The following is a 10,631-nucleotide window of genomic DNA, read 5'->3' as shown; positions in this document are numbered from 1 at the left end:
AATCTATCTGTCCTTGTGATAAATCCTTTTTTCACAGTGCAATGATTCACCAAAATAATAAAGTAGGTAAGCTCTTAAAATCTGAAACAGGAAATTTGTATTAGTGAAACTGTATTCTAATCTTTCATGATCAGATTGGTATTTCTTTTCCATTCTCTTTTTTTTTCAATTGCAACAATACCATTCAAATCAACGCAAGTGGATCCTTGTACTAAACACAATTATGGAAAAAAATGAAAAGAACAAGCACTAACTCTTGATCAATTTTTTTTGTTTTTAATAAAGAGGAACAAAAAAATCTTCCAGTGCCTGTATATTGCTTATTCATTCATTTTTACCATGTGTGTCCAATGCAGGGATTACCTGAGTAGCCTAGCTAATCTGATTTTCATACTTTCAACAGAGCTGTAATGTTATTTATTAATATTGAAGACTACCAGACCATGAATAAACAAAATCCTGAAGGATGTATTTTCTTCAGAAGTCGACTGTTAAACCATTCACTCATGCTTCATTGTTTACATGATTACATCGTCATGTATCACTGGATCCCCTATTCAATGCTCAGTGGAACTCTTCAACCGTAACAAGGCCTGCCTCACTCTTTTCTCTGTTCTATTCATCCATTCATCCACTGGTCACAAGCTGGAAAACATGTCTAGGCACTGCTCTTGTTATGGTCCATTGTTTATTCATGAAGAAATGAGTGTCCAGGGCCACCCCATGATGAAGTGTAATCCAACGATTGATTATGCAAGTACCTTGGTAAAAATCTCATTGCTATGTCTGTTGTTCCTACTCTCCTTTTGAAGGGAGGGGGATAAGGGTGAACATTTTATGTGTTATATGTATATATGGTCAATGAATTATTTCAAAGTCAAATTTCGTTTTAGTAAAATAATTCTCAACCTCATAAAATCAGAAACATTCAATTTCCAAATTCCATTCAATGATTATTATATTTATTAACCCCTTTTGATGAATGGCAAGTCGGAATGGGAGATTGGTTCAAAAACTTTTGTTCCAGTGATGATGACTCCTATGTAAAATCTTTACATGAAGCTTTACACCAAACTTTGAGGTTGTAAGGAGCCTCAACTGTAGGATAATCGGCACTGGCATGAAACTGGGAAACTGTGATCTCATATTGTCTAAATTGCATGATAACATCGAACAAAACATTATTCAACATTTCCACTCACATACTTTTTCAGCAAAAATCATTCAAATTTATCAACAGTCACAGCTAGTCGCATGCAATGCTCTACATGCAGTCACATGAAACTTGCAATTCGGCTGTGGATGTTTTTCATCATGCTCCGCTGAGACACTATCCAATACAGGAAAAAAATTGTTGACATCATTATTACATCAGAACTCTAAAACAGGTGTGCTCCCTCTCTCTCTCAAACGAGGTCAAGTATTTATGTACATGAAATCAAGACATCAAGACCCTGTAAAACAAAGCTTAGCTATTAATCCTACAGGTGATTTATACAATTGATTGCACAAAATGCTCACTGTAATCAAGCATAAAATCAGCCCTATGATCAAGCAATAAGTTTTGTGTTACAGGGCCCAGGTTAAGTTTCGGCAAGTTTCAGTCATAATTGTCTGATCCCATTCCTCTTGTTCCATATCATGCCGGTATGAGCACAAGGATTTTTGTTTCATTGTTATGATGGGTTTATCATTGCATTGATTCTGTCTGGCTCACCAACTCATTGTCAACAAAATCTTTTTATATAATAGCAACAAATATTCATAAATTATGAAATGTTACAGGTTCTACCAACCCATTTATTGAGATAGCAAGCTCTTGTATGAGCTTTTGTAGGTATGTCACGGTCTAGTGGTTAGGACCCTTTGCTATTCAATCAGAGGATCATGGGCTCGAATTCCAGCCATGGCATTATTTCCTTCAGCAAGAAATTTATCCACATTATGCTGCACTCAACCCAGGAGAGGTAAATGGGTGCCTGGCAGGGTAATAATGCGGAATTATTGTAGACCACTTTGAGACTTCTTACAATCCTATAGATTTTCTCAAACCAAGTCAGTCACATGCTGCCTTCTAAAAGAAATAGGCTATTTGAACATTGAATATTTGATTATCCAAAATCAGTTAATTGAAGGAGGGATGGGGAGTGGCAAGGGGTGTTGTCGAGTATTTTGTTTACACTTGTGTATTGTAGTCAAAGTTAGTCAAACACAAATGATTCTGCCAATTAAAATGGCGTACAATTCAATCGCTTTAATAGCCCCACCTCTTGTTCTCAACTACTCATATATAGGCAGGTTCATTACCCATAATGCAATATTCTGAGCAGTACATGTAGCCATGTGATATAGGCCCACTTGAACACACCAAATCACTACTCAATAAATTTATTTCTCATTAATTATACTAAGCATAATAAGTACTTTTCTTTTAAAAACATTTTGGTTTCTCTTAACAAATAGAAAAAAAAAAATTCTCTGTATTTAATACTAATAGTTATCTCAAAATGTATACTTTAGTTTTTTATAACACACAGTCAAATAGATACCATGCAGTGTTGGTCACTTCTCTCCCCTTTAAGTGGAATATCTTGGGACAACTGAAACCTGTTTGAAAAAAGGGGGAAATAACACATGCTTTGCACAATCTGGTCTGAAAAATTGCTCTGATTTTAATAGCGATAATTTAAGGTCAATTTATGCATGCATTACTAAACCTTGAAATTATTTAATGTATTCCCTTAGTAAAGAAATTTATTCTTACTGCTGCCTACCATGCGATGTCATTTTCAATCCTATCTTGATTCAAATAAAATAATTTTCCATATGGTTAGAGATTATCAGTTCAACCACAGACACCCATTTTATCAGGAGCTTTCATACTCTCCAAATCACACCCAAAAAATACCTGGTATTTTCTGAACAAGAATTCTTACCCAGATCAGAAAAATAGATGGTGTGCTGTTTGTATAAAAGCAAAGTACTTGTAAAGCATTGAAAGAAAATACAAGTTCTCTTAAATATTACAAGAACTGTTTGCAGTGATCTCGTCAAGGTCAAAGTCACTTCTGCAGTGTGAAAGCAAATGTGTGAGAGTGAAGTTGGCTCAGTTGGTGGAGCATCTGCCTGTCGAACCAATGGTCGTGGGTTCGAGTCCAACCCGGGCAGATGACTGAAGCATGTGTTGTGTATAAATGTCTCTCCCCTGTTCCATAGATGCAGGCTATGTTACAGTGGAAAACACTCCATCCCTCGGATAAGATGTTAAATGGAGGCCTCGTGTAGAGGAGAGTCACCACCTTTGCACGATAAGAACCCACTGCACTATTCGTAGAAGAGAAGGGGGAAACCCCAGTGTAGTGGTCCACCTGCACTCCCCCAATAAGTTATTTTGGGAGGAGATACATGCAGGTCATAGTGATTCAGTTCGATTTTTGCCTCCCAGGCACAGGTGACGTCAAATAATAATAATAATAAATTACAAGAAGTTTAGGCATGCTAGCTATGAAGAATTAACATCTTTTCTATAGGAATGCAAGATTCTTGTTGCCTGGTCATAACTATTCAAATTCTAATTATCGTGAATTTTTTCAATTTTATGTGATTTACATGTATTTTTCATGGCTGGGTTGGCATTAAGGCACCATCTAAAATGTGTCACAATAAAATAAATTAGATAAAAACATGCTATCATAAAGTTGCACTCCAGTTAAAAATCAGTACATGGTGAGAAATGCCAAGGAAAAAGGTCATCAAACTTTCATATAAATCTATGTATTGTTTGAGGAAATTTAGCTTTAATCCAATAACTTAGAAAATTAATTCAAGAGATAAAAATATATATTTGGAAATGTCCAAGCCATAAGTACGTATGTACAAAACAATAAATATATGATGATATTTTTCATTGTTCATCATTAATGAATACTTCTATTTTAATCAACATTTCAACATGTTATTTTTGTTACTTTTGCAAGGTTGTCTGAATCTGTGTTATCCAAAGTACTATACAAAATTATCATTTCTTTACTCCCTTATCATTTTTCAAAATCATGTCTATTTTTTAAGGGATGGTAAACAATCACAAGTGCAGTGGGTGTGTTATTCAGTCCAAACTATTGGATCTAATCCTGGCTGCTATTATAACAATAAAACTTTTTGCTGCTTGACTGAAGGATTCAGTTTTATGGTTGATACAAACTTAAAAGAGTAGTTTTGGTGCCTTGTTTGTAGGTTGTTTTTTTTTTTTTTTTTTTTTTTTTTGGGGGGGGGGTCTAAGGTCCATTATAGCAATGTATTTTCAAATTGTTTATGTCCATATCTTTTGTATACCATATTAAAGGTACATGTATATGGAATTGCTTGATTGAATTATTTTATGTGTGGTTTCATGCACCTTGGATTCACTATGAACTAGTTATATGACCTTCCATATATATATGTATTATAGACTGAAAGCAGTGTACAGCAAAAGAATTGTATAAAAAATAAGTTTTGTATTGTTTAATTAAAAAAAAGAAAGATTAAATGCCTTATCCGTATTGTATTCTGTACATATGTGTTGTTGCCATTACATCCTGATGTTTCAGTGACATGTTGCTATTGTTGGTAGGATGTTTGTAAGGTGTTAATTTTTTAGTGATATTGTAGGTTTTATCATGGGGTAAGGGTTGTGATGGTGTGCAGGTGGATACAATGGTGTTTGGGTTTGTTGGTGAAAGTTATGATCATTATTCTGTTGTTATCATTATTATATCTCTTGTTTTTATTGTTGTTATCATTATTTTTGATGTTGTTGTTCACATGTGACAATATTAATTCATTACCAGCTTTGATGATTATCATAAAATGTTTGGAAGAATTAAAAATAGGGAAAATGGAATGGTGAAAGTTTGAAAAACAGCTTTTTCAAATATGAGGTCGACCTATGACTACGTAAATCCCAACTGGCAAATTGGCGAGTAGATTAATTGTCAAGTTGTAATAGCTCATCCATGTACTTAATATTCAGGAGTTTGTAGTTTTCTCCTAAAAACAATGTACCAGTATGTTTTTCTTCAGCCAAGTCAAAATATAAGATATATAGTATATTGTTATATGTCCTCTTTAAAAAAAACCTGAGTAAAACGCATTGAGAAAAGAAAAATTAGTCATTTTTTTATATTGGAACAAATTTGTAAGCTTCCCTACCTAAAATGATGACATGCGAAATCACAAAATTTATCCAATAACATTTTTTTTTTCATATCCTCCACATCATAATTCTTTAGGGCATACACATTCTTGTAATCTACTATAGGACTGGAATAGTGACATGCATGTAAGGGGTGTTAATGCTCTGGCCATTTTTTTTTTTTTAATCCTGTTTGTTTCAAAACTGACTTTGTCAAGAAAATGAAGAAAAAAATGAGGGTATGGATACCCTTTAAGCCATGCTCTTGAAACTGAAATCTGATATCCAGGCTATCACCTTGAATTCAGCGCCATTCAACTGGTAATAAATTGCCCACGAATTGACATTTTCACAAAAAATTACAATGGTTTGAGCCTCGGGCACATCATGTACATAATGCATATCCATTCAAAATGGTTGTTTGTCTTTTCAAAAAATTAAGCTGAATCTCTGGATGAACTGGTATACAGCTTTGCTCAGAAATGGGTTATGGGTCTGGCTTTTCTTGCTTTATATTGTAAGCTAAAGTATGCTATGGTGGCAGTTCATGCCCACTATTCACATTGTCTGACATTGAAGCTGGTGGAAGACAATAAATGTGTGAATGTCTTAATATGATAAACTCATTAATGTGGGGTGCAATCGAGGCTGAAAATAAAATAGCTAATTGATTGCTATCGCCTATCTTCACCTCCTTATTCCCCCTCCACTCTCTACATTTCTCTCTCTCCCCCCCCCCCCCCCCCCGTATCTCTCTATTCCCTTCTTCCCCTCTCCTTCCTCTTCCTGTAGGAATGTTTCATTGTCATTCTTGGTTCCAAAGATCACTGGGAATTAACAGGAATCTATTATTATAAATGTGTCATGATATCAATGCTATGTTATCATAGTTAAGGAGTGGTATGATCTTTGGGAATGTTCAAGCATTTTTGTTACTTTGCTGAATTATTTTTGACAGCCATGAAAATCTTAAAGGGGTACTCCAGGCTGTAAATAATGATATCCAAATAAATAGAGTAAAATTTCACCTAGCAAAATGCTGGGGAAAAAATCTGATAACAAACAAAAAGTTATTGAATTGAAAATTCTAGCAATATTTTGTGAAAAAGTTATATGCACATCATAAATATTCATAAGGTGGGCTGATGATGTCATGCCCCCTCTATTTAATTATTTCATATTTTCATACGTGTGTATATGTCTCCTTTATATTAAAATAAGTTGCAGCAATGAATATCTAATGCATTCAATAACTTGTTAATAGATTTTTTTGAATTCTTGGAGGAGAAAAAATTGAATAAGCATAATATCATATAATAAAATACAAAAGAACAAGTGAGGATATGACATCATCAGTTTGCCCATTGAATATTCATGAAGACATGAATAGAACTGTTTCACCAAAATAATGTAAATCTTTAAAATGTCATAACTTTAATCTTCTTTTTCTGAACTTAATCAGGTTTTTTTTATTATTGCCATCATATCTTTCTGCTTTCAAACAATTCACTACCCAGATTAAATTGCCTTGAGCCTGTATACTAGTATTCATGACCTATCCTTTCTCCCATTTTTACAGGTGAGATGTAAGTTAATCCAAAATTCCAATGTGTTAAAACAATATCAGCCTTTAAAAAATATTCAAGACTATAAAAATCCTATAATATTGACAGTTAAAAGTTTTCTAATTTTTTTACAGGTCCCAATCCTCTTATTATTCTAAAATATGCATTTATGATAATTTTTAATTGTGATTTAAAGGTACACATTATCTATTTATTTTGAGACAAAGTAGAACCTATTAATCTGGCCCAAAAAATGGAGAAGACACCTTTGTGTAGAAAAAAGTAAACATCATGATAAGTATCAGAATCTGATTCTTCTTATTACCAATATCAAGCCAGCTTATTATTGACTTTAGGCGAAGATGTAAATGTTGACATGTAAACCCTGTGTAAATGTCAAAATATTTTATTACAGTGCATGTTAATATTGCCTCATAGCTCATTTTTTGTCAGTTCCTATAGATTTTCTCTGTCCATTTCTTTTCTCCAAAACACTGGAAGAAGAGAGGGAGAGAAAATTAGACCACATGTTGAATTAATCACCTAATTACAATGGAGAGTTATTCCAAGACATCTTTTTTCATTTTTTTTTCATTTTTTTTCAGGGGGGAGTTTTTGGTTGATGGCATTAATTATTGCTTGTAGGCCAGAACAGACATAAATTTCATGATTCTCTTTCTTGTGATTTTAGGCAGATTCAATTTCAAATGAAGAATTTTTTTCATTTTGGACATTAATCTGAATTTCTTAGATTATCATTACCAGAGAATTATGAATCAAGTATTTAAAATATCTAATGTAATTATTAATTTTCTTATTCAAGTATTTTGGGGACATATATGCAAGTTTGTAAGGCATTTTTTTTTATTCTAGAGAGTAGATGAATGTAGCAATGAGTATGATAGACATTTTCTTTTTAAGTAAACAACTCTTTAACCCTGTATACCAGCACTTCTACTGATTCTTGAAATGAGGTATGAACTCGTGATTATTATTATAAATAATCATGAGATCATTTTAAGGTACCAAATTCCACTTCAGAGCAAATGTTCTATTCCAGAGAGAGCAGATGAGAAAGGGACAGAGTCTCAGAGAGAGGAGGGGGAGAGTGTGTGTGTGTGAAAGAGAGGGAAAGACAGAAATAAATAGAGATGGGGTGCAGTGGCGCAATGAGCCAAACATTTTGAGGGGGCCAGTCACAGTGTATTGGGCAAAATTTCTAGAATGCTCTCTGATCAAAGCGAGTCAGGCAAAAAATGATTTTTCTTTTATACAAAAATATAATTTTGTGATAGATTTCGACATGATATTTAGAGAATAGAAGGATATTCAAGTTTCTTCTGTTCCCTTTTCTTTTTTTTCAAAACTGCATGTTATTTTATTAAGTAATAGTTAGATGTAAAATGATCAATGATGACAACAGATAAAATTATTATCTTTTCATGTGTCTTTACTTTGTAGTGTAATAAATAACATAAGGGTAGCAAGTTCACTTCACTCCTGGTGGTGTTTCATAAAGCTATTTGTAAGTTAAGAGTGACTTAAAGAACGACTGGTGAAGCTTTCTTACGCGCTAAACCATCGCCAATGAAAATATAATTTACCACAAGAAAGGATCACCAGTCGTTCTTAAAGTCGCTCTTACGAACAGCTTTATGAAACGACCCCCTGAACCATTTTGGAGGTTGCCAATTATGCAGGGGGGGGGGGGGGCTTTTGTATTTATCATATTAAATATATAGTATAAAAATACTTTGACCATACTTTAAATTCATAGGTCCACAATTGCAATGTCATGACCCATGTTAGAGAGAAATAATTTTATTTAAAGGGGAAATCCACCCTAGACCTCAACTTCGTTTTAATAAAAGGAGTAAATAAACCAGCTAAGTCCAACAAAGATTAGCAAAGCTGTTAATCATTTTGTGACACAACATGCGATCAGCTCTCATTATTATGCCATGTAAAATCAATAAATTGTGATCATGATCCAATATATTTTTGATAGAATCATGTGTACTAAGGTTTCTATTTACAGGCCTTCGTCAAAAGCTTATATAAAATTTTGTTATTTTCTTTTTATAGATAAGGGCACTTCATCCATTTAAAGAATTTGGCTCACAAAATCAAAACTTTGACCTACCATTATTTGATGGATATGATCCTCTCATTGTATTGCTCTTATCGACATGATTAATTCATCTGAGGGTGGACTTCCCCTTTAAAGGGTAGAAACATCATTTTTCCTAGTTTGTTTCTTTTAATGAGCTTTTAGGACAATTTGTATGCCTGAATATCATGTGGGAGATAGGGTCCACAAAACCAGCTTAAACCAGAAAAAAAATGATTCATGTTGGGTTTATAATAGAAAGTAAATGAACCAATAGACAATCTAACCAATATGTTTTCACTCTTGGAAAACATAACGCACAGGAACATCCTATTACGAAAGAAAATAGGAAATGAGTAGGAGGCCTACGTATAGAATATGACAATGATATAGAAATCTCATAACTGTTAGATAATGATAGCGAGAATGGTTCAGGGTGCAAGATAATGGGGGAATTGCCACCCTCTACCTCAACTACCAAAGAATTGTAATTTCTATTTGAATTAGTGAATTGCAGTCCAATAATATAGAGGAATAATTGACTACTCTAAATTCATATCTCTCTCACTAGTTCTCCCTCTTCCAGCACCCCCCCCCCCCTCTCTCTCCCTTCCTTGCCCCCTTTCTCTGTTTAGTTATACTGTAATTAGTTAAAGATGTTACACTTTTTTCTTGTCTTCACTCTTCAAGAACATATTTGCATTCAGTTTTGATCATCTCAAGCTTCTTTTCAAAGGAAGGAATATATATTCCCTGACAGTACTTTTAGCACTGGTGAGCGAGAATGTTCCACCCAACAGCCATTGTTGCATTCAAGTTAGATGGTTTCTGTTAATATATTTCAACCGACTGACCAAGACTCAAGTTGTTTTTTTCGCATACATTCGTAATTCCGAAGCTTCGTTATTCCGAAGGTTCGGTTATTCGGAAGGTTCGTTATTCGGAAGGTTCGTATTTCCGAAGGTTCGTAATTCTGAAGGTTCGTTAGTCCAAAAACGAAATGAGGTTCGTAATTCCGAAGGTTCGTTAGTCCGAAAACGAAGTGAGGTTCGTAATTCCGAAGGTTCGTTAATCCGAAAAAGAAATGAGGTTCGTAATTCCGAAGGTTCGGTAGTCCGAAAACTAAATGATTAACTAACCTTATTTCGTTTTCGGATTAACGAACCTTCGGAACATCGAACCTTATTTCGTTTTCGGATTAACGAACCTTCGGAACATCGAACCTTATTTCGTTTTCGGATTATCGAACCTTCGGAATAGCGCCACAAATGTTCGGATTAACGAACCCTTTTACGTTTTCGGATTAACAAACATCGAGGTATAGGCAATTTGCGTGTTTCGGAATTACGAAGTGTAACCATTTTTTTTACCTGTAAAACCCGTTTCATGGGAGGGGACTTTTGTATACAAGTTTTCTTTCACTTATTTCTTGTTGTTTTTTTAGATCTTAATTTAAATGATTTATTGTGATTTATTTTTGTTACCTTCAAGTAAATAAAATTGAAAATAATAATTTGTACTTAGATTGAAAAAGAGAATTAGAAACAAAGCAGGTTTAAAAAAAAAATATTCAAGAAACAATATTAAATGAACTCATTTTATGGAAACCAATGTAGGGCTACATGTATGTTTTCAGCATTCATCTGGAATATCTAACATTGCTGGGTAATATGATTTTATCAAAGATTTTATATTTTATTTTTAAAGAGAGAGAGAGGTGAACAGACACAACATGGGGTTGTTCTAGTAGGTCCATGGTATTATCATGGACCTAATGGTGTCA

This window comes from Lytechinus pictus, chromosome 7, assembly GCF_037042905.1.
Source record: "Lytechinus pictus isolate F3 Inbred chromosome 7, Lp3.0, whole genome shotgun sequence".
In the NCBI taxonomy this organism is placed as follows: Eukaryota; Metazoa; Echinodermata; class Echinoidea; order Temnopleuroida; family Toxopneustidae; genus Lytechinus; species Lytechinus pictus.
This window is presented reverse-complemented; position numbering follows the sequence as displayed.